Below are 22817 nucleotides of genomic sequence, written 5' to 3' on the forward strand. Positions count from 1 at the left end.
CATCCCTATTGGGATGGGGTCAGAGGCTCTTGTGTCGTGAAGAAGGGGAAGGTAGGTTTTAGGTTCAAGTGGCTGCAGCATCAGCTCATAATCAGGAGTAAGAAAATGCACATTTTACTCCTCAGAATAGCTCAGCAAGTTCTTAATGAAGAGTAAATAGTAAATAGAAGAGACTTGCTCACTAAGTTAGGGCGAAAGTTTTGGTACTTAAATGTACTGTTAGCTTATAGAACATGAGAGGTAACTGTGGGTTGACACTTGCAAGAATGTTAATGTTAATTTGTCATCATTTCCACATAATGATTTTTTTATTGAGGTATTTTTGGCAGTAATGTCACAGCAGTGATGACCTGACTTTCCATGTGCCTCAGTCACCTGATGCCTATGGTCTCAGTCCACCTGATGATCACGTGGCAGAGATGCTCCCTTCACTGTAGAGTTAATAGTCTCCCTTTCTCAGGAACAAGGGTGTGGTAGGGGTTTAATGAAAGATATGCAAAGATCATCACTTCACATCTGGAAATGTTCTTCTTAGTTTGTGTTTGCTTTGGAAAATGAAGGACTTACTTTTATTTCCTAGAGAACATTGGCTTTCTCATGGGATCTTTTAAACAATCTGACCTTGAGTCTTTAATTTTCATTATATTCTATACCAGTGATGGCGAACCTATGACACACGCGTGTCAGAGGTGACACACAAACTCATTTTTTTGGTTGATTTTTCTTTGTTAAATCGCATTTAAATATATAAAATAAATATCAAAAATATAAATCTTTGTTTTACTATGGTTGCAAATATCAAAAAATTTCTATATGTGACATGGCACCAGAGTTAAGTTATAAGTTAGGGTTTTTCAAAATGCTGACACGCCAAGCTCAAAAGATTTGCCATTACTTTCTGTACTCACATGAGAGACATACCCTACATGATTACTTTTTGTATTTTCTAGAAAGTTACAAAGAATGTTATTATTTTTTTAAATTAAATCTTTATTGTTCAGATTATTATATTTGTTCCCCCTATTTCCCCCCCATAACTCCCCTCCTCCCAGTTCCCGCCCCACCCTCCGCCCTCACTCCCCACCCACTGTCCTCATCCATAGGTGCACAATTTTTGTCCAGTCTCTTCCTGCATCTCCCCCTCCCCTTTCCCCACCAAGAATAGTCAGTCCATTCCCTTTCTATGTCCCTGATTCTATTATAATCACCAGTTCATTCTGTATATCAGATTATTTATTCACTTGATTCTTAGATTCACTTGTTGATAGATGCATGTTTGTTGTTCATAACTTGTATCTTTACCTTTTTCTTCTTCTTCCTCTTCTTAAAGGATACCTTTCAGCATTTCGTATAACACTGGTTTAGTGGTGATGAACTCCTTTAGCTTTTCCTTATCTGTGAAGCTCTTTATCTGACCTTCAGTTCTGAATGATAGCTTTGCTGGATAAAGTCATCTTGGTTGTAGGTTCTTGGTATTCATCACTTTGAATATTTCTTGCCATTCCCTTCTGGCCTGCAAAGTTTCTGTTGAGAAATCAGCTGACAGTCGTATGGGTATTCCCTTGTAGATAATTGAGTTTCTTTCTCTTGCTGCTGTTAAGATTCTCTCTTTGTCTTTTGCTCTTGGAATTTTAATTATGATGTGTCTTGGTGTGGTCCTCTTTGGATTCCTTTTGTTTGGGGTTCTCTGCGCTTCTTGGACCTGTATGTCCATTTCTTTCACCAGGTGGGGAAGTTTTCTGTCATTATTTCTTCAAATAGGATTTCAATATCCTGCTGTCTCTCATCTTCTGGCACCCCTATAATTCTGATGTTGGTACGCTTGAAGCTGTCCCAGAGGCTGCTTACACTACCTTTGTATTTTCGGATTCTTTTTTCATTTTGCTTTTCTGGTTGGGTGTTTTTGCTTCTTTACATTTCAAATCTTTGACTTGATTCTTGCGCTCCTCTGGTCTGCTGTTGGGTGTCTGTATAATATTCTTTATTTCAGTCAGTGTATGCTTCATTTCTAGTTGGTTCTTTATCACAACATCGAGGGTCTCATTATATTTCTTGAGGATCTCATCAAGTTTATCGGCAGTTTCTAGAAAATTATTGAAAGACCTTAAAAGTGCGTTTTTTAGCTCTATATCCTCCATTTCTCTCATGTATCTTTGTCTCTGCATTTTTTCTGCTTTCTTGGTGCAACCCCTTGTGGTCTTTGTGCGCAGTCTTGTTGTAGTTAAGCCTTGATTGTTGTCAGCAATACTGGGGGTGAATTAACCTCCAGGCTAACTGGCTATGAGAGTCAGCTGTGCCTGCAGTGTGAGAGCTTCTGTGCTGGATCTCTAGGGCGGAGGTAGTGTAGGGTTTTCCTGAGGCTATCCGGCAAATGCCTCTGTGCAGGGCTTAGGTGGGGCAGGTCCCAGGGGATCTACAGGGCGGGCGGAGCGAGCAGTTATGGCTGCTCTCAGATCCGTCCCCAGGGGCTCTGCCTCTCAGAGTCCCGGGAGAGAAAGCTGCATTCGAGTTCTGATCAAAGCCAGACAGTCCCGCTTCTCCCGTTTGAGTCTGGGTCCCTAGAAACTCGCCCAGATTTGGATCTCAGAGTCTGAAACTCCCTCCCGATTGAAAACAACAACCGTGCCCTCCCCCGCCAGCCTACTCCACATGCACGCCGCACCTTAGTATTTCACTTCTGCACGGCGCCTCCTCTGAGTCTCGATATGGATTTCTCTTTCCTTCTAGTTGTAGGATTTCCACTCAGCCAGCCTTCCTGTGGTTCTGGGTGATGTCTGTTCCGTATTTGGTTGTATTTTTGAAGGGGTTGTTCGAGGCAGCAAACTCCGGTGTTAACCAATGCCGCCATCTTGGTTTCCCCAAAGAATGTTATTATTAATGCATGTTCAGTTTCATTATATTGCTACAACATAACTTTCCACTAACGATAGATAAGAATTTTGAAAGCAATGTAGTAGTAAGAAAAATTAGTTCCCTCAGTCTGGTGTGGATCAGTGATGGAGGGTTTGATTCCTGGTTTAGCACAAGGAGGTCCTGGGTACATGTGGTAGGCAGGCCACCCATCCGTCTCTGTCTAGGTCTTCTTTTGTATCCTTATGTTTCTGTCCTTATTGGGCTTGTAAAACAAAAAGGGGATCATACACAAATACATTCATGAGATTTACGGAATCACCTAACCATCTTGATTTCATACTTATAATATGTGTGTCTGTGCCTAAATTGTTAACATTATTTTGAGTATTTTTTCTTTTTTTCAAGTATATTTGTATGAATTTCAGAAAGTAAGGGAGAGGTAGAGAAAGATAGAAACATCAGTGATGAGAGAGAATCATGGAACGGATGCCTCCTGCACACCCCACACCGGGGATTGAGCTGGCGATTTTGTGTCCAACCAGTGACATCTTGGTAAATGGGTCTGCACTAAACCACTGGGCCACACCAGTTGGACCAGGCAGAATAATCTTGTTCTAAGATTACTCATAGTAAATTTCAAACTGGGATTTTGGTTCTTATCTGTCCTATTCCATGAGAGCTGAATTCCATTTACAAAACCTTTTAGTTCAAAGTTCTATATGAATTATTTACTGTGTTTTCTTTTTCTGTGTATTCAGATGTATGGCTCATGACTTGGAAATATTGGCCTCACAAGTAAAAAGTGAGCTTGTCACACGATTGGAAACACAGGCCACATCTCAGAACCTGGATCAGAATCTGTGTCTTTACAGAAGTTCATTTTGTTGTGGTTTGCTTCAACTTGAGAAGTCTGTAAACTCCAACCCATCATTGCATTTCTATCTGAGAAATATACCCCACTGGCCCTGAATGATGCAAATGCAGCACTCAGAAATCCATATGCTTGTATCCACGCCTCAATTTAATTAATATTTTTTAAAATATATTTTTAGTAGAGGCCCGGTGCACAAAAATTTGTGCACTCGGGGGTGGGGGGGAGGAGGGCCCTCAGCCTGGCCTGTGCCCTCTCGCAGTCTGGGACCCCTCAGGAGATAACAACCTGCTGGCTTTGGCCTGCTCCCGGGTGGCAGAGAGCAGGCCCAATCCCTAGGTGTAGCCCCTGGTTGGGCTCAGAGCAGGGCCGATTGGGGGGTTGGGGCGCTGCCCCCTGTCATAAACAGAGCAGGGCCCATCAGGGGGTTGAGGAGCTCCCCCCTGTCATGCACAGAGCAGGGCCCATCAGGGGGATTTGGGGCTCCATACCCTGTCACACACAGAGCAGGGCCGATCAGGGGTTGAGGAGCTCCCCCGTCACGCACAGACAGGGCCGATCAGGAGGTTGAGGAGCTTCCCCCTGTCACTCACAGAGTAGGGCCAATAGGGGAGTTGGGGCACTGCCCCCTGTCACACACAGAGCAGGGCCGATCAGGGGGTTGGTGCGCCGCCACTGTCACACTCAGGGCAGGGCCGATGGGGAGGTTATGGCTCTACCCTGTCACACACAGAGCAGGGCCCCTGGGGCGGAGAGTTGGAACGTCGCACCCTGTCACACACAGAGCCGCAGGGCGATTAGGGGGTTGGGGAGCTCCCCCCTATCAGGCACAGAGCAGGGCCGATCAGGGGGTTAGGGCACCTTCCCCTGTCACGAACAGAGCAGGGCAGATAGGGAGGTTGTGGCCCCGCCCCCTGTCACACACAGAGCCGCAGGGAGATCAGGAGGTTTGGTCGCTGCCCCCAGTCACGCTGATCCCTGTGCCAGGAGGCCTCACTGCTCTGCTGATCCTGGTGCTGGGAAGCATTTTACCCTTTTACTATATAGGATAGAGGCCTGGTGCACACGTTGGGGCTGGCTAGTTTGCCCTGAAGTGTGTCCTGGATCAGGGTGGGGGTCCCCACTGGGGTGCCTGCCCAGCCTGGATGAGGGGCTAAGGGCCGTTTTCAGGCTGGCGGGTGACTGAAGCTCCCAACCTGTCCTTTTTTTTTTTTTTTTTTCATTCTGGGCCAGCTTTAGCTCTGAGGCTCGGCTCCAGCTCTGAGGCCTCAGCTGCTGAAAGCAGGTTTCTGCACTTTGTTTACCTTCTGTATTTGAAACAATGTTGCGGTCCTGCTGGCTGAAGCCTTGCTGACTAAAGCAGGATTCTGGGGTTTGGTTTAGCTTCTATACTTGTTACAATGTTTCTTAGAGTTGCAGCTCAGAGGCTGGGAAGGCAGGCGGGGAAGCTTTGCTTCCTCCGTCACTGAAGCAAGCAAGCCTCCCTGTTTGTGTGAGCTTCCAGGCTGCCGGCTGCCATATTGGTTGACAGTTAATTTGCATATCTCCCTGATTAGCCAATGGGAAGGGTAGCGGAGGTACAGCTAATTACCATGTTTCTCTTTTATTAGATAGGATTGATTTCAGAGAAGAAACTGGGAGAGAGAGAAAGAGAGAGAGAGAGAATGAGAGAACAATGGTGAGAGAGAATTTGTGATTGACTGCCTCCAGTACACCCCCTACTTGGCATTGAGCCTGCAACCCCGGCTTGTGCCTTTGGCAGGAATTGATCCTGGGACTCTTCAGTCTGCAGGCCCACCCTCTATCCACCTGAGCCCACTGAGTCAAACCACCTATGGCCATGACTTAATTTTAAAGTTTATTATCTTTTATAGGAAAATCTGAATCCTGGATCTATGGACATGTGTCATCCTAATTTGTCAATGTTAGAACACATGTCAGAGAATGTTACTGGGGCAAAGTTATCCGATTCAGGATACTCCCCTAGGTCCAAACCTCTTCTGACACTGTTTTCATGTTGGGTGACTTTGTGAACACTTCTTTAGACCTCTTGGTAAAGGTTTCTTATCTTTCAGGGACCATTGACCTTCAGGGATGTGGCCATAGATTTCTCTCAGGAGGAGTGGGATTTCCTGTCCCCAGCTCAGCGGAAATTGTACCTGGATGTGATGTTGGAAAACTACAGCAACCTGGTCTCTGTGGGTAAGGATGACTTCCTTCCTGAGTTCCTACTCCACCCGCCGGTTTCTGTTTCCTTTATGATTTTAACATCTCCATGGCCTTCTCTTTTCTGTGGTAGATTCTTGCTCTCAAGGAACACGTTGGTCCATAGCTGGTTTGGCCCAGTGGATAGAACACCAGCCTGCAGACTGAAAGGTTCCAGTGTCGATTCTGTTCAAGGGCAAATGCCAGAGTTGTGGGCTCGCTCCCCAGTAAGGGGTGTGCAGGAGGCAACTGATCAATGATTTTCTCTCTTCACTAATGTTTCTGTCTCCCTCTCCTGTCTTCCTCTCTAAAAGGAATAAATATATATAGTTTTTTAAAAAGGAACAAATGGGAATTCTTTGGTGTAGAAAAGAAACACTTTTTGATGTATGTGAATTAGGAACTCAGTGTTTGCACACATTACATTTTGTCTACACTAATGAAGGTAATATCAGAAAGTAATATTTTAAAAATCATTTTCTAGAATATTCTATAGTCTACACTAGAGTCCTAGTCCACGAAATACGTGCATGAGAAGGATCCCTAGGCCTGGTCTCCCCCCTCCCCACCTCCTCCTCCCCTCCCTCTATTAGTGCCCCGCCGCTATCTCTGCTCTCCATCCTTCTTCTGGACCGGCCCCTGGTGGTCAGCGCACATCACAGGGAGTGATGGAACTCCTGCTCTCCGGGTCATACTCCCGAGAGGACAATTTGTATATTAGCCATATATGTGTCTGTGTGTGTGTGTGTGTGTGTGTGTGTGTGTGTGTGTACACATATATATGTAATCTAATAATAGACAAATAGGGTAATTGACCGTACCTTCGCTATGCTTCCCATTGGCTAATCAGCATGATATGCAAGTTAGCCGCCAACAAATATAGCGGTTACTTTTCATACGTAGGCGCGAAGAGGATTAGTGAAGACTGAAGGTGAATCCGGCGGGAGCAGCGAGAGGCGTGGAGGCGGCTCCAGTGGGAGCGAAGGCCTCGGTCCTTGGTGTCGGAGGAAAACCAGTGCCGGCAGCCAGGGGAAGGGAAGGCCTATTGCACGAATCTTTTCCTACAACAGGCCTCTACTGTGTGTGTGTGTGTGTGTGTGTGTGTGTGTGTGTGTGTACATATATATATACATTCGTACATACATACATACAGTGGGGCATTGACTTACGAGAGTCCTGACTAACGAGTTTTTCGAGATACGAGCCGTCTCTCTGCTGATACTTTGCTTTGAGTTGCGAGCTAAAATTCGAGTTACAAATCAGCTTTAAATACCTCACCGCTAGTTGCCGCAGGGAACATCACAGTGAACGCCACTGATTTGACATACGAGTAATTTGAGTTACGAGCTCTGTCATGGAATGAATTAAACTCGTATGTCAAGGCACCACTGTACATACATAAAGGTATACACACGCACACACACACACTAGTGTCCCGTTGTCCCTGAGCCCGGCCTGCAACCTCTCTAATCTAGGACCCCTCAGACATCCCTCTCGCAATCTGGGACCGCTGGTTCCTATCGGCTCACCTGCCTGCCTGATCGCCCCTAACTAATCAGCCTACCGTCCTGCTTGCCCTCAACTTTCCCTGCCTACCCCCGCCGGCCTTCTCACTCCCAACTTCTTTCCTTGCTGGCCTAATCACCCCCAACTGCCCATGCCACTGACCTGCTTGTCCTCAACTGCCCCACCCACAGCCGGCCTAATCGCCCCCAACTGCCTCCCTGCTTGCCTGCTTGCCCTGAAGTTTCCCCCTGCTGGTTTGATCATCCCCAATTGTCCCGGTTCCAACCTGCTGTCCCCCAACTGCCCTGCTGCTGGCCTGATCGCCCCCAATTGCCCCCCCGCCAGCCTTCTCACTCCAACTGCCCCCCATTGCTGGCCTGCTCGCCCCTAACTGCCCCCCTGTCCAGTGTGCTCATCGCCATCTGTCCTCAGGGGATGTCTGACTGCTCGCCCACAATTGCCCAACCTGTTGTTTTTTTAATATATTTTATTTATTTTTTACAGAGAGGAAGGGAGAGGGATAGAGAGTTAGAAACATCGATGAGAAAGAAACATCAATCAGCTGACTTCTGCACACCCTCTACTGGGAATGTGCCTGCACCCAAGGTACATACCCTTAACCAGAATCAAATCTGGGACTGTTGAGTCCATAGGCTGACGCTCTATCCACTGAGCCAAACCGGTTAGGGGAAGATCATGTTTATTTCAGGGAGGAAGGGAGAGTTAGAGAGAGATAGAAACTTCAGATGGGCATTAATTGATTTTTTTTGTATCTGCCCAGACCAGAGATCAAACCTACAACATGGCATATCGGTACTATCATCTAAGCAACTGGGCTACCTGGGCAGGCAGATTGGATTCTTTCATTTAGTTCTGTGTATCTAGGCTACTATCATTTCTTTTCATGGCTTGATGTATTATATCTTTATACAAGTGAATAAGACTTCATTGTATATCCTTCAGTGTATTTATCCATCCACCTGTTTAGACCTCTTCATTGTCTCTAGCTTTTGTAGATTATGAATAAGCAGCCCCTTGTAGGCTTTTCAGTAGATAAAAAGGTTAACTCTTTGGTTCAATAGTAAGGAGCCCAATTACTGGATCCCATGGCAAGTGTATATTTAGTTTTATGAAAACCTCCCACCGTCTCCCCAAGGGGCTGTAGCATTTGCCATTTTCAGCAGCAGTGATTGGAGTTCCAGTTGCTCCACCATCACAAAGGCAGTTGGTGGGGTCAGTGTTCTGGATTCTGACCTGTACAATGGTGGTTTAGTGTTGCTTGCCTGTGCTGTTTGTTTGTTCTCATTGTTTTAATGTGCATTTCCTTAGTGACGTAAGATGTGCAGGATCTTGTTACACTGATTTTCTATGTGTATATATCTTGTAGTGCTGTGCCTTAAAGGTATTTGGCCCTTTTCAGACATGTTGTTTCTTTTGTCAATGTTGAGTTGAAAGGTTTCTTTGTGTGTTTTGCATAATTATCCTGTACGTGTTTACTTTTTTATTAATGTACTAATGGCCTGGCACAGATTCATGCACATTGAAAGGAAATTAATTAGAAGGGATATTTCAATATCGCCCTTCTCTATAATGGAAGTGTCTGAGATGAAAGAAAATGAGTAAAATGTATATGAAAATAATATATATATTGATTAATGAAGTAAACAGTAACAACATGATATCAGAACCAAAAAGACCTAATATAAAAACAACAAAACATGATGTAAAAAGAATAAAAACATGTTATTAAAACAACATTGAAACAAACATGGAATGATAAAGTGATTAACCTCTTTCTAATATCTCCCTGTATACCACATTAAAGAGTGAATTACCACCAAACACCTAACAAGATGGCAGTCATTTAAGATTAAAAACACTCATTTAAGAATAAAAACACTTTGAGAGTGCTTGACTAATTATCCTTGTGATGAAGTATTTACAACTTTAACGTCACAGGCTCTTTGAACTGCACAGAAAGCAACATAAAACTGACCATGTCCGGAAACGAATTCAGGTAGGAATATTCCTACTCTGTCTAGAGTTTGTCTTTGTGATTTATTAATAGCCATCACAAATTCTGGCATCACGGGAAACTGTCTTCGAATTAATCAAATGGGAGGCCAGTGTCAGATGGGGACAAATATCATGCATGCACGGTTGAACATTTATTTTTCAATTGCCAGTGTCGGTCATATGAACTGGATGGTCATACGGATGTACCATTCGTTACTTAGTGTTTTAAAGATATATATGTATATATATATATATATATATATACTAGAGGCCTGGTGCAGGAAATTCATGTATGGATAGGGTCCCAAGGCCTGGCTGGGAATCAGGGCCAATCGGGCCTTCCAGTACAGGCCGGGGCCTTCATTTCCTGACTACTAGGTGTCAGCTAAGGTGTTCCTTCCCTGGTTACTGGCTGGGCCCTTCCTTCCCCAGATGCCAGCTTCCAGCGGGTCCTTTCTTCATTCTGCTTCGCTTCATGGTGGTCAGCGCATGTCATAGTGAGTGATCGAACTCCCGGTCTCCCGGTAGAATTGCTGAGGTGACGCTTTGCATCCTAGCCTTTTAAATATATATATATATAGATAGATAGATATTTTTTATTGATTTCAGGGATAAAGGGAGAGGGAGAGAGACATAGAAATATTAATGCTCAGAGAGAATCATTGATCACATGACATATGCCCGCACAAGAATCGAACCGTGACCTCCTGTTTCATAGGTCGACGCTCAACTGCTGATCCATACCAGCCAGGCCATGTTTAGTTTTATAAATATATTTTCGCAGCTTGTTGCTTGGTTGTTTTTGGTTTTTTTTCTGTTGAGAATGCTGTATTTATTGTTGTTTTTTCTTTAATGTTTGAGTTGATACATAGGGAGTTTCCATTTTAATACAATGGATTGAAATACAAACGTGGTTACATATTGGCCTTTCAAATATTTGAAGTGTATAAAATTAATGTAGTTTTATATTCAATAACATGGAAATTTTGTATACAGCCTGCTATTGTGTCATTTCTGGAATAAACACATAGTGAATCACGTCTTGAAGGAGAAGAGCTGAGATATAAATTTTGTGTCCTTACATGTCAAGTCAAATGAAGTCTTTTAATTTATTTTAAGTGGTAGAGCATCATTATGAAAATAGTCTTTTTTTCCAGTTGGATATCTTCACTATTGCAAATAGTGCTGCAGTTGATATATGGGTGGGTATATCTTTGTGAATTGGTGTTCTCTGTTTTAATCCCCAGAAAGGACAAACTCTAGACAGAGTAGGAATATTCCTACCTGAATTCGTTTGAGGACATGGTCAGTTATATGTTGCTTTCTGTGAAGTTCAAAGAGCTGTGTTACCTGGTACTTGTTTGTAAATGTTGGAAAACCCTCCGTGTTTGTTAGTGACTGCACCAAGCTATAATAGTAAAAGCATAATATGCCAATTAGATGGAGTCCTTCCAGATGAAGCCAGGGCTGTGAGAGAAGCCTGGGTCCTGGGTGCCTGCCAACTGCCAGAAGGAAGCCAGTGCTGGCAGCCAGGAAAAGGAAAGCCTACTCTTGCATGAATTTTCTGCACTAGGCCTCTACTGTGTTTATAATCTTGCTGGCAGTGCAATAATGTTCTCATTTCTCCACAGCATTAGTAATACTTGTTTTTTTGATTTATGGATGATTGGTATTTCATGGTAGTGTCCACTTGCATTTCTTTCTTTTTTAAAATATATATTATTAATGTTTTACAGAGAGGAAGGGAGAGGGATAAAGAGTTAGAAACATCGATGAGAGAGAAACATCGATCAGCTGCGTCCTGCACACATCCTACTGGGGATATGCCCACAACCAAGGTACATGCACTTGACTGGAATCGAACCTGGACCTTTCAGTCCACAGGCCGACGCTCTATCCACTGAGTCAAACCAGTTAGGGCTCCACTTGCATTTATTGATGATGAATTGGTTAAACATCCTTTATTATGTGTATTGCGCATCTTTATGTCTTTTTTGGGAAATGTGTATTCAGGTCCTCCACCCATTTTCAATCATAATGTTTGTCTTTTTGGTGTAAAGTTGTAAGAGTTCCTTATATATTTTGGATCTTTAGCTTTTGAGGATGTAGCTTTGCTGGGTTTTTGTTGTTATTTTCTGGTTTCTTTTGATATGTCAAAGTTATTCTTTTGTAGTCTCATTTCTTTATATTTTGGGTTCTTTATTATGCCTAGGAAGATATATGAAAACCAGTATTTTAAAGTGATGGTAAAGTTCATTGAGTATGCTTTCTTCCAGTGTTTTCATGGTTTCAGCTGTCATATTTTTGTTGTTAATCCTTGCTGAGTTCAGGTTGGTTCCCGGCCTATAAACAGGGTCATGTTTTAGTATTTTTGCATGTATCTGTTTCATTTTTTTTATTATTAAATCTTTATTGTTCAAATTATTACATTTGTTCTTCTTTTTTCCCCCCATAACTCCCCTCCTCCCAGTTCCCGCCCCACACTCCGCCCTCACTCCCCACCCACTGTCCTCATTCATAGGTGCACGATTTTTTTAAAAAATATTTTTTATGGATTTTTTACAGAGAAGAAGGGAGAGGGATAGAGAGCCAGAAACATCGATGAGAGAGATCGATCAGCTGCCTCCTGCACGCCTCCCAGTGGGGATGTGCCTGCAACCAAGGTACATGCCCTTGACCGGAATCGAACCTGGGACCCCTGAGTCCGCAGGCTGACGCTCTATCCACTGAGCCAAACCGGTTCGGCGATTTTTGTCCAGTCTCTTCCCGCGTCTCCCACTCCCCTTTCCCCCACCATGAATAGTCAGTCCATTCCCTTTCTATGTCCCTGATTCTATTATAATCACCAGTTCATTCTATACATCAGATTATTCATTCACTTGATTCCTAGATTCACTTGTTGATAGATGCATGTTTGTTGTTCATAATTTGTATCTTTACCCTTTTCTTCTTCCACTTCTTAAATGATACCTTTCAGCATTTCGTATAATACTGGTTTAGTGGTGATGAACTCCTTTAGCTTTTCCTTATCTGTGAAGCTCTTTATCTGACCTTCAATTCTGAATGATAGCTTTGCTGGATAAAGTCATCTTGGTTGTAGGTTCTTGGTATTCATCACTTTGAATATTTCTTGCCAGTCCCTTTAGGCCTGCAATATTTCTTTTGAGAAATTAGCTGAAAGTCTTATGGAGCTCCCTTTTAGGTAACTGAGTTTCTTTCTCTTGCTGCTGTTAAGATTCTCTCTTTGTCTTTTGCTCTTGGAATTTTAATTATGATGTGTCTTGGTGTGGTCCTCTTTGGATTCCTTTTGTTTGGGGTTCTCTGCGCTTCTTGGACCTGTATGTCCATTTCTTTCACCAGGTGGGGGAAGTTTTCTGTCATTATTTCTTCAAATAGGATTTCAATATCTTGCTGTCTCTCATCTTCTTGTACTCCTATAATTTTGATGTTGGTGGGTTTGAAACTGTCCCAGAGGCTCCTTACACTATCTTCATATTTTCGGATTCTTTTTTCATTTTGCTTTTCTGGTTGGGTGTTTTTTGCTTCTTCGCATTTCAAATCTTTGACTTGATTCTTGCGCTCCTCTGGTCTGCTATTGGGTGTCTGTATAATATTCTTTATTTCAGTCAGTGTATGCTTAATTTCTAATTGGTTCTTTATCACAACATCGAAGGTCTCATTAGATTTCTTGAGGCTCTCATCAAGTTTATTGGCAGCTTCTAGCACATTATTGAAAGCCCTCAAAAGTGCATTTTTTAGCTCTATAGCCTCCATTTCTGTCATACTTTTTTGTCTCCGCATTTTTTATGCTTTCTTGGTGCACCCCCTTGTGGTCTTTGTGCGCAGTCTTGTTCTAGTTAAGCCTTGATTGTTGTAGTTAATACTAGAGGGATTTGACCACCAGGCCGACTGTCTGTGAGAATCAGCTGTTTCTGCAGTGGGAAAACTTCTGTCCTCTGGAGAGGTGCTACTCTAGCCTTTGCCTGAGGCTATCCGGCAAATGGCTCTGCGCAGGGCTTGGGCAGGGCGGGATCAACAGGGCGGGCGGAGGGAGTGGTTATGGCTGCTCTCAGTCCTGTTCCCAGAGGCTCTGCTTCTCAGAGCCCCAGCAACTGCTGCAAACCTCGGAGAGAAAGCTGCCCTCACGTTCCAACTGATGCCAGACAATCCCGCTTCTCCCGTTTGAGTCTGAATCCCTAGAGATTCACCCAGATCTGGAGCTCAGAGTCTGAGACTCCCTCCTGATTGAAAACGACATCCGCGCCCTCAGCCACCAGCCCGTTTTGCACGCGCACCTCCGCACCTTTGTATTTCCCACACTGCGCCTCCTCTGAGCCTCTGTATGCTGTTGTCTTTCCTTCTAGTTGAAGAGTCTCTCCTCAGCCAGCCTTCCTGTGGTTCTGGGTGATGTCCGTTCTGTCTTTTAGTTGTATTTTTGAAGTGGTTGTTTGTGGCAGCAATCTCAGGTGTTTACCTATGCCGCCATCTTCTGCACTTTTTTCTTTATATCTCTACTCAGCCAGCTTTCTGGCCATTCTGGATGATAATTGTTCTGGATATTAACACTTGGAGTGCGGGAAACGAGTTAAGTCGGCTCGCGTGAATTGCGCGTACTCCGCGGGAGCCGTCTTTAACTCGGTTCATATAGATTTGCGGTGGAGTGCGGGAAACGTGTAAACTCGGGCCGATTGTAACTGCGTATTACCAAATATTTGTTTGTAATCCACCCTTTTGGTGGATGGAACAAAACCAAAAGACAGAGCCATCTTATATTTTGGTGGGAAATTCACCCGCACTCCAAGTGTTAATTGTAATTTTGATGTGGCTGTGGGGTGCAGCAGATTACAGGTGTTTACCTATTCCGCCATGTGGTGCCTCTCTCCCAGGCAAATTCTTTGATGTTGAAGATTTCGTTCATTAATGATTCTACTGTATTTTTTAATTCGTGTATTCTGTTTTTCAATTTCCCCTTTCATGGTGGAGTTTGTAAAATACTTTCTCATTGTATTTCCATTTTGGTTCTATAATATTTCAGTGATATTATATAGTTGCCTTTTTTCTCCTTTTCTGCTTTAATATATGTAGTTCCATTTCTTTTTTTACCATGTTTTTTTTCTTTCAATTTGTTTATGTGATGTATCACGTTTATTGATTTTCAGATATTGTACCATCCTTGCATCCCTGGGATAAATCCTACCTGGTCATGATGTATGATCTTTCTGATGTACGGCTGGATCCGATTTGCTAAGATTTTGTTGAGGATTTTGGCATCTATGTTCATGAGGGATATTGGCCTGTAATTCTCTTTCATTGTGTTGTCTTTACCTGGCTTTTTTTACAATATATTTTTATTGATTTCTGAAACAAAGCGAGGGGGAGATAGAAACATGAATGATGAGAGAGAATCATTGATCGGCTGACTCCTGCATGTACCCCCAGTGGGTATCAAGCCTTTAAACCAGGCATGTATCCTTGACTGGATTTGAACCAGGGAACCTGCAGCCCACTGGCAGACACACTCTATCCACTCAGCCAAACTTATTCAGGTAATTATTATCTTTCTATTGATGTAGTCCCAGTTTGTTTTTCTGATGGTACACTTTTTCTGATTCTATGCATGACTTGATTTGTTTTGTTGAGATTCTGGAATTGTAAACAACCAGGATTTTGAACATCCTCTGTATAGAAGGAAACAAATAATAACCATCTGTGGCACAAATTCTACTTTCATTGAACACTGTTTTGATTCCTGTATTCTCCGTTCCATTGTCTGTTTAATTTCACATTTGAAATGTTCTCTGTGTATTTCTCTGACCCATGGTATCTTTTCAGGCTTGATAAACATCTTCCATATTGCAGTCTTTGTGGTGCTCGAACAATTTATCATTGTCTCTTTATAGCAGCCACAACAGGGCACTCACTGTGTACTGCCATTCCATTCGCACTCTGTGTCATGCACAACAGACACTTGTTCTTGAAGATGCTTCAAAGGAGCGAGATCATTGAACACGCACTTCACTCATCTCTATCTCCAGCAAAGAAACTGGGAATTGGAAGTGTTGTGATATTATTGCCATTGTGTGACAGGGGGATTGAGCAGGTATCATTGGCAGATGTTAGCAACTCTTTGCCCCTATTTGATGTGAGTTTTCTTCCTTGTACCTATCTTGAGCTTTCTTTGAATTCTTCACTGGCTCTTAGAGTACTCCAAAATGTCATTTGGTCAATACTTGCTGTGCACTTACCTGATTGTCAAAACTGAAAACTTGTTTTCTTTCAGCTATACCATCTAAAGATAACCAAGCCTTTATGCCAAAGCCCAGAATACAGGATTTATTCCCTGAAATGATACAGGTAAGATATAAAAGACGTCGCTTTGATAATGTACACTTAATGAAACCCTTGGAATTTGAGGAAGAGTGTGATGAGGAAGAGGATATTAATATAAACAGAACTAATCTGGAACAATTATCATAATAAATTTCTTGGTACCTAACCATGTCAGGTGTACTTTGGATTTGGGAAACCTCCCTTATTAAAGTTAGTTACAATGGAAGATAAGGGAGTTTCTGGACATGAATGTTGAAAACAACTTTTTACTGTTACCCAATCTTGGAAAGGAAATCTAGAAAAACTAGTAACTCATGTAGTCTCTAGAGTAAATAATCATTTGAATTGTTTTAAAGGTTGGATGGGATTGAACTTTCTTTTTATTAAAAATATATTTTATTGATTTTTTACAGAGAACGGGGGAGAGAGAGAGACAGCTAGAAACATCGATGAGAGATAAACATCAATCAGCTGCCCAGGTACATGCCACTGACAGGAATTGAACCTGGGACCCTTCAGTCCGCAGGCGACGCTCTATCCACTGACCCAAATTTATAGTGTATCTATATAATAAAATGTGCTCAATTTGGCAATCTTTTATGATTTTTTTTATGAAAAACTTGTTTTATTGATTTCAGAGAGTAAGGAACAGGAAGAGAGAGAGGAAAATATCACTGATGAGAGAAAAATCATTCATTGGCTGCCTCCTGTATGCCTCCAACTGGGGACCGATCCCCAAGCAGGGCCATGTGCCAATACTGGGAATGGAACCCGGATCTTCTTGTTTACACTTCAAAGCTCAACCACTGAGCCATGCTGGCTGGGCTTTTGGCAGTCTTTGAAACAAGGATTCATTCTTTTTTCTCTAATAATTAAGGTGTCGTATTTATATTTTGTCTATCATCCTATATAATAAAAGCCTAACATACTAAGTGTTTGGTGGCCCGGTCATCCGTTCAACCAATCAAAGCATAATATGCTAACGATAGGTTAAGGACACTCAATTGCTCGCTATGATATGTACTGATCATCAGGGGGCAGACACTCCATCCGGTAGGTTAGCTTTCTGCTGGGGTCTGGTTGATCAGGACTGAGCAAGATGGGCCAGACAGGCCCTGGCGCCTTCCCACAGTCCCTCTCTGGCTGGGCAAACTATCGAATCCCTCCCCGCCCCCAATCATGCATCTTTGGGGTCCCTCTGTCTGGCCTGCATCATCTCACAATCTGGCACCTGTGAGGGGATTTCAGAGAGTTGGTTTCAGCCCGATCCTGCAAAACATTAGAGCTGCCCCCTGGTGGTCAATGCACTCCCACAGGGGTAGCATCGCTCAGCCAGAAGCTGGGCTCACAGCTGGTGAGTGCAGCGGCTGTGGCAGGAGCTTCTCCCACCATGTGGTTGCACTAAGGATGTCCAGCTGTTGGCTTAGGCCCACTCCCCAGGAGGAGCGGGCCTACGTCGACAGTAGGCCAACTCCCGAGGGTTCCACGACTGCAAGAGGGTGCAGGCTGGGCTGAAGGATACCCGCCTGAGTGCAGGATTTTTATACACCAGGCCTCCAGTTTTAATATATTAGGATTGTTGTAATGAGTATCACAAAATAGTTCTTATGGATCCAGTGTACATGTTTAATGTGATTATAACTCACTAAAGGTCTTTCTGTTTCCAATTATCACCAGAATACACAAAATGGAGATAGCAGTTATCAGTGGATTGAACATTGGAACAAATCTAAGCAAGAGTCATATCTTAACCATCAGACAAGTGAGCTCACAGGGGACCATCGTAAAAGTGGAAATGTCTTTGACCAAATGTCCTTTCACAATATACGTCCGGTTATACCTATTGTGGAAAACACACACCGCGGAAGTTGTGTCCACTCTTTTCAGCAGTCTTCAAATTACAGTGGACAAAATAATATTCATCCTGGGGAGGAGACTTACAAATGGATACCTTGTGGTAGAATCTCCAGTCAAATATACAATCCAAATGGACAGGAAAAAATCTATAGTGGAGAAAAACCATATATATGTAAAGATTCTGGTAAAACATCTAATTGGCCTTCAGGTTGTACTCTAAATCAGAGGATTCGTACTGGAGAGAAGCCTCACAAATGTAAAGCATGTGGCAAAGCCTTTAAATGTCATTCATCTCTTATTGTACATAAGGGAAGAATTCATGCTAATGCAAAATTTTACAAACTCAGGGAAAATGGAAAAGGCTTTAGTCAGTCCTCAAGGCATACTCAACATCATAGAAATCATAGGGGTGAAGAGACGTATAACTGTTCACAATGTGGCAAAGCCTTTAGCCTACCCTCCACCCTTATACTTCATCAGAGAATGCACACTGAAGAGAAACCTTATAAATGTAGAGAATGTGGCAAAGCATTCCTCCAAGCCTCAAACATGATTCGACATCGGGAAGTTCATACTGGAGAGAAACCTTACAAATGTAGCGAATGTTTCAAAGCCTTTAGTAAGTCCTCTAACCTTAATCGTCATCAGCGTATTCATACTGGAGAGAAGCCTTACAAATGCACAGAATGTGGCAAAGCATTCATTGAGTTCGCAAAACTTAAACAACATCAAACAGTTCATACTGGAGAGAAGCCTTATAAATGTACAGAATGTGACAAAGCCTTTAGGTGTTCTTCAAGACTTAGAATTCATCAGAGAATTCACACTGAGGAGAAAGCTTACAAATGTAGAGAATGTGGCAAAGTCTTTAGACAGGCCTCGAAACTTACTGAACATCAGAGAATTCATTCTGGAGAGAAACCTTATAAATGTACAGAATGTGGTAAAGCATTCCTATATGCCTCACAAATGATTCAACATCGGAAAGTTCATACTGTAGAGAAACCTTACCAATGTAGCGAATGTGTCAAATTCTTTAGAGAGTCCTCTCACCTTAAACGTCATCAGCGTATTCATACTGGAGAGAAGCCTTACAAATGCACAGAATGTGGCAAAGCATTCATTGAGTTCACAAAACTTAAACAACATCAAACAGTTCATACTGGAGAGAAGCCTCATAAATGTACAGAATGTGACAAAGCCTTTAGGTGTTCCTCAAGACTTATAATTCATTTGAGAATTCACACTGGGGAGAAACCTTACAAATGTAGAGAATGTGGCAAAGCCTTTGGGGACTCCTCATCCCTTCGTTGTCATCGGAGAGTTCATACTGGAGAGAAGCCTTATAAATGTAGAGAATGTGGCAAAGCCTTCAGCCACTCTTCATCCCTTAATAAACATCACAGAGTTCATACTGGTGAGAAGCCTTTCAAATGTAAAGTATGTGGTAAGTCATTCAGTTTGGCATCATCCCTTAATTATCATCTGAGAGTTCATACTGGAGAGAAACCTTATAAATGTAGAGAATGTGGCAAAGCCTTTAGCAAGTCCTCATACCTTACTTCTCATCAGAGAGTTCACACTGGAGAGAAGCCTTATAAATGTAGAGAATGTGGCAAAGCCTTTAGCAAATCCTCATACCTTACTGCTCATCAGAGAGTTCACCATGGAGAGAGCCCTTACAAATGTATAGAATGCGCCAAATGCTTTGGCAACTCCTCAAACCTTACTAAGCATCAGAGAGTTCATTCAGAAGAGAGGCTTTATAAATGCAGAGAATGTGGCAAAGCCTTTAGCCAGACCTCACTCCTTACTTCCCATCAGAGAGTTCACACTGGAGAGAAGCCTTATAAATGTAGAGAATGTGGCAAAGCCTTTAGCAAATCCTCACACCTTACTTTTCATCAGAGAGTTCACCATGGAGAGAGCCCTTATAAATGTATAGAATGCGCCAAATCCTTTGGAAACTCCTCAGACCTTACTAGGCATCAGAGAGTTCATTCTGGAGAGAAGCCTTATAAATGCAGAGAATGTGGCAAAGCCTTTAGCCAGTCCTCATACCTTACTTCTCATCAGAGAGTTCACACTGGAGAGAAGCCTTATAAATGTATAGAATGTGGCAAAGCCTTCAGCCACTCCTCATGCCTTAATCAACATCACAGAGTTCATACTGGTGAGAAGCCTTTCAAATGTAAAGAATGTGGCAAAGCATTTAGTTTTGCAGCATCCCTTAATTATCACCAGAGAGTTCATACTGGAGAAAAGCCTTATAAATGTAGAGAATGCGCCAAATCCTTTGGCACCTCCTCAGAGCTTACTAGGCATCAGAGAGTTCATTCTGGAGAGAAGCCCTATAAATGCAGAGAATGCGGCAAAGCCTTCCGTCAGTCCTCACACCTTATAAATCATCAGAGATTTCTCCATTGAGAGAAACCTTATAAATGTAGAGAATGTGGCAAGTCCTTTGTCTTCTCTTCAGACCTTACTAAGCATCAGAGAGTTCATTCTGGAGAGAAGCCTTATACATGTAGAGAATGTGGCAAAGCCTTCACTGGGTCATCAAACCTTACTAGCCACCAGAGAATTCATACTGGAGAGAAGCTATGTAAATGTAATGAATGTGGCAAAGCCTTTAGCTAGTCCTCATCCCTTTCTTGTCATCAGAGAGTTCACACTGGAGAGAAGCCTTATAAATATAGAGAATGCAGCAAATCCTTTGGCAGCTCCTCAGATCTTACAAAGCATCAGAGAGTTCATTCTGGAGAGAAGCCTTATAAATGTAGAAAATATAACAAAGCCATTTATCAGTGTTCCTGTGTTACTGTACAGCAGAGAGTTCATAATTGAGAGAAGTTTTACAGATATGAGGAGTGTGGTAAGTCCTTGACCAGCTGTGAGAACTTATTGAACATCACAGAATTCATACTGGAAAGAAGCCTTATGAATGTGAAAAATGTGAAAAGCCTTTAAAAGCCAATGTATTACTGTACTTGATCAACCTCAAACAAAAAGAGACCTTACAGATGTAGAGAATGGACTAGACTAGAGCATTAACCCATAGCTTAAAATTTACATCAGAGATTTTTTAGTGGAGTGAAGCCTTATATTGTAAAAAATGTGAGAAAGCCATTACTCTTTGGTCAAATTTACCGAGCATTTTAGGAATCATTCTGAAGAGAAACAGCAGTAACACAAAGTTTTAATCCAAAGAATTAACCATGGTTGAATCGTCATTGAAAATGATAAAATTGAGCCTTAAAACTTATGAGGCATATGTCAAAGTGTATATCCTTATTTGTATCTCATACAACATCTGGTAATTGCTACAGGTTCGAAGCTCAGCAGATATAAAGAATGTGACAAAGCTTACTTAGTATGCAAACCTTACACGACATCAGAATTCATACTGGGGAGAAACAATACAAATTTAAACAGTGTCCTACAGACTTTAAACAGCATCTGTAGCTTATTCCTCACATTGGAATTCATTCTAGAGGGAAACCTTAAATGTGAAGAACGTGGGAGATCATATAGTGGGACCTACAGCCCCAGTCAATACCAGGGATTGTAATTGGGTAGAAGTTCAATATTTATGATATAGGAGGAAGGACTTTTAAAATATATATGTGCCGAAACCGGTTTGGCTCAGTAGATAGAGCGTCGGCCTGCAGAATGAAAGGTCCCAGGTTCGATTCTGGTCAAGGGCATGTACCTGGGTTGCAGGCACATCCCCATTAGGAGATGTGCAGGAGGCAGCTGATTGATGTTTCTCTCTCATCGATGTTTCTAACTCTCTATCTCTCTCCCTTCCTCTCTGTAAAAAACCAATAAAACATATTTTTTTAAAAATAAAATAAAATATATATGTAGTTTACAAAAATCCAAGAAATTTATGCCTTAAAATGACTTTAACGTGTAAAAACTTTATCCAACTATGTAATTGCTTATGAATTTTAATGTATCACTGAATTCACACTAGATAGGTAGCCAAAATGCCTTTCAGTATTGCTCTACATCACAATGTTAACTACAGTATACTCCAAACTTTAAATGTAGTTAGGTAATGTTTTGTATACTTGAATATATCAAGAGAATTAATGTTTCCATATGTACAGTTACTTAGAGTGTTATCTCATTTAAATTGAAAACATATGAAATATTTTCAAAATAAATTTGATCTTACTCCCATCTCACTTGATGTTGCTATATTTTATTCCTGGTTGTGTGTGTGAAATCATGGAGTTGGTTGTTTCTGCCTTAAAGATCTGTGAGCTGGCCCTGGCTGGTTTGGCTCAGTGGATAGAGCTTTGGCCTGCAGACTGAAGGGTCCGTGGTTTGATTCCAGTCAGGGGCACATGCCTGGTTTGTGAGCTTGATCCCCGGTAGGGGGCGTGCAGGAGGCAGCCAATCAGTGATTCTCTCATCAATGTGTTTACCTCCTTTCCTCTTTGAAATCAATAAAAATATTTTTTAAAAATCTGTAAGCTGTTGTATATTATATGGACTTCACTTATGTACACTTTCTTATGATATATTGGGTACATTGTAAGGCACACATTTTTTGATCTATTAGAGAATTATATTGATGGAATCTTTTTTTTTTTTAAATGTATTTTATTGATTTTTACAGAAAGGGAGAGGGATGGAGATAGAAACATCGATGAGAGAGAAAAGGATCAGCTGCCTCCTACCCACCCCCGACTGGGGATATGCCCGCAACCAAGGCACATGCCCCTGACCAGAATCGAACCCGGGACCCTTCAGTCCACAGGGCGATGCTCTATCCACTGAGCCAAACCAGTCAGGGCTGATTGAATCTTTTAAAATAGTTCTGATGTTTTTAAATGATATTATCAAAGTTAATTCCCTTTCTGTGCCATCCTGTTGGGATGAAAACTTTATGAGGGAATTTCAATTTGTGGTTGTGACGTTTAGGTGAAGGGAAGTACACTTAGGGCTGTGCTGTTTGTCTAATTGGTTTTCCATAACTAACAGATATATTACAGTACCAGTGATGTCGTTGTACCAGTGATGTAGTACCAATAATGTAGCCAGGATGCAGAATTGGCATGAACATTGCATGTGGAGAGAGGACACCTTTCCCAGGCTGCACTGATCTCAAAAAAATTCTATTTCTTTCATGTCACATTTCATGTTCATTTATGTCTTTTTCAGTTTT

At 42.2% G+C, this 22817-nt stretch overlaps 1 pseudogene; it reads left to right on the forward strand.

The window, feature by feature from the left end:
- LOC106694405 overlaps positions 1 to 19927 on the forward strand; it is a 24827-nt pseudogene extending 4900 nt beyond the window's left edge.
- Positions 19928 to 22817: the final 2890 nt, after the last annotated feature.

Source organism: Myotis lucifugus, unplaced genomic scaffold, assembly GCF_000147115.1.
Source record: "Myotis lucifugus unplaced genomic scaffold, Myoluc2.0 scaffold_365, whole genome shotgun sequence".
Taxonomy (NCBI): domain Eukaryota; kingdom Metazoa; phylum Chordata; class Mammalia; order Chiroptera; family Vespertilionidae; genus Myotis; species Myotis lucifugus.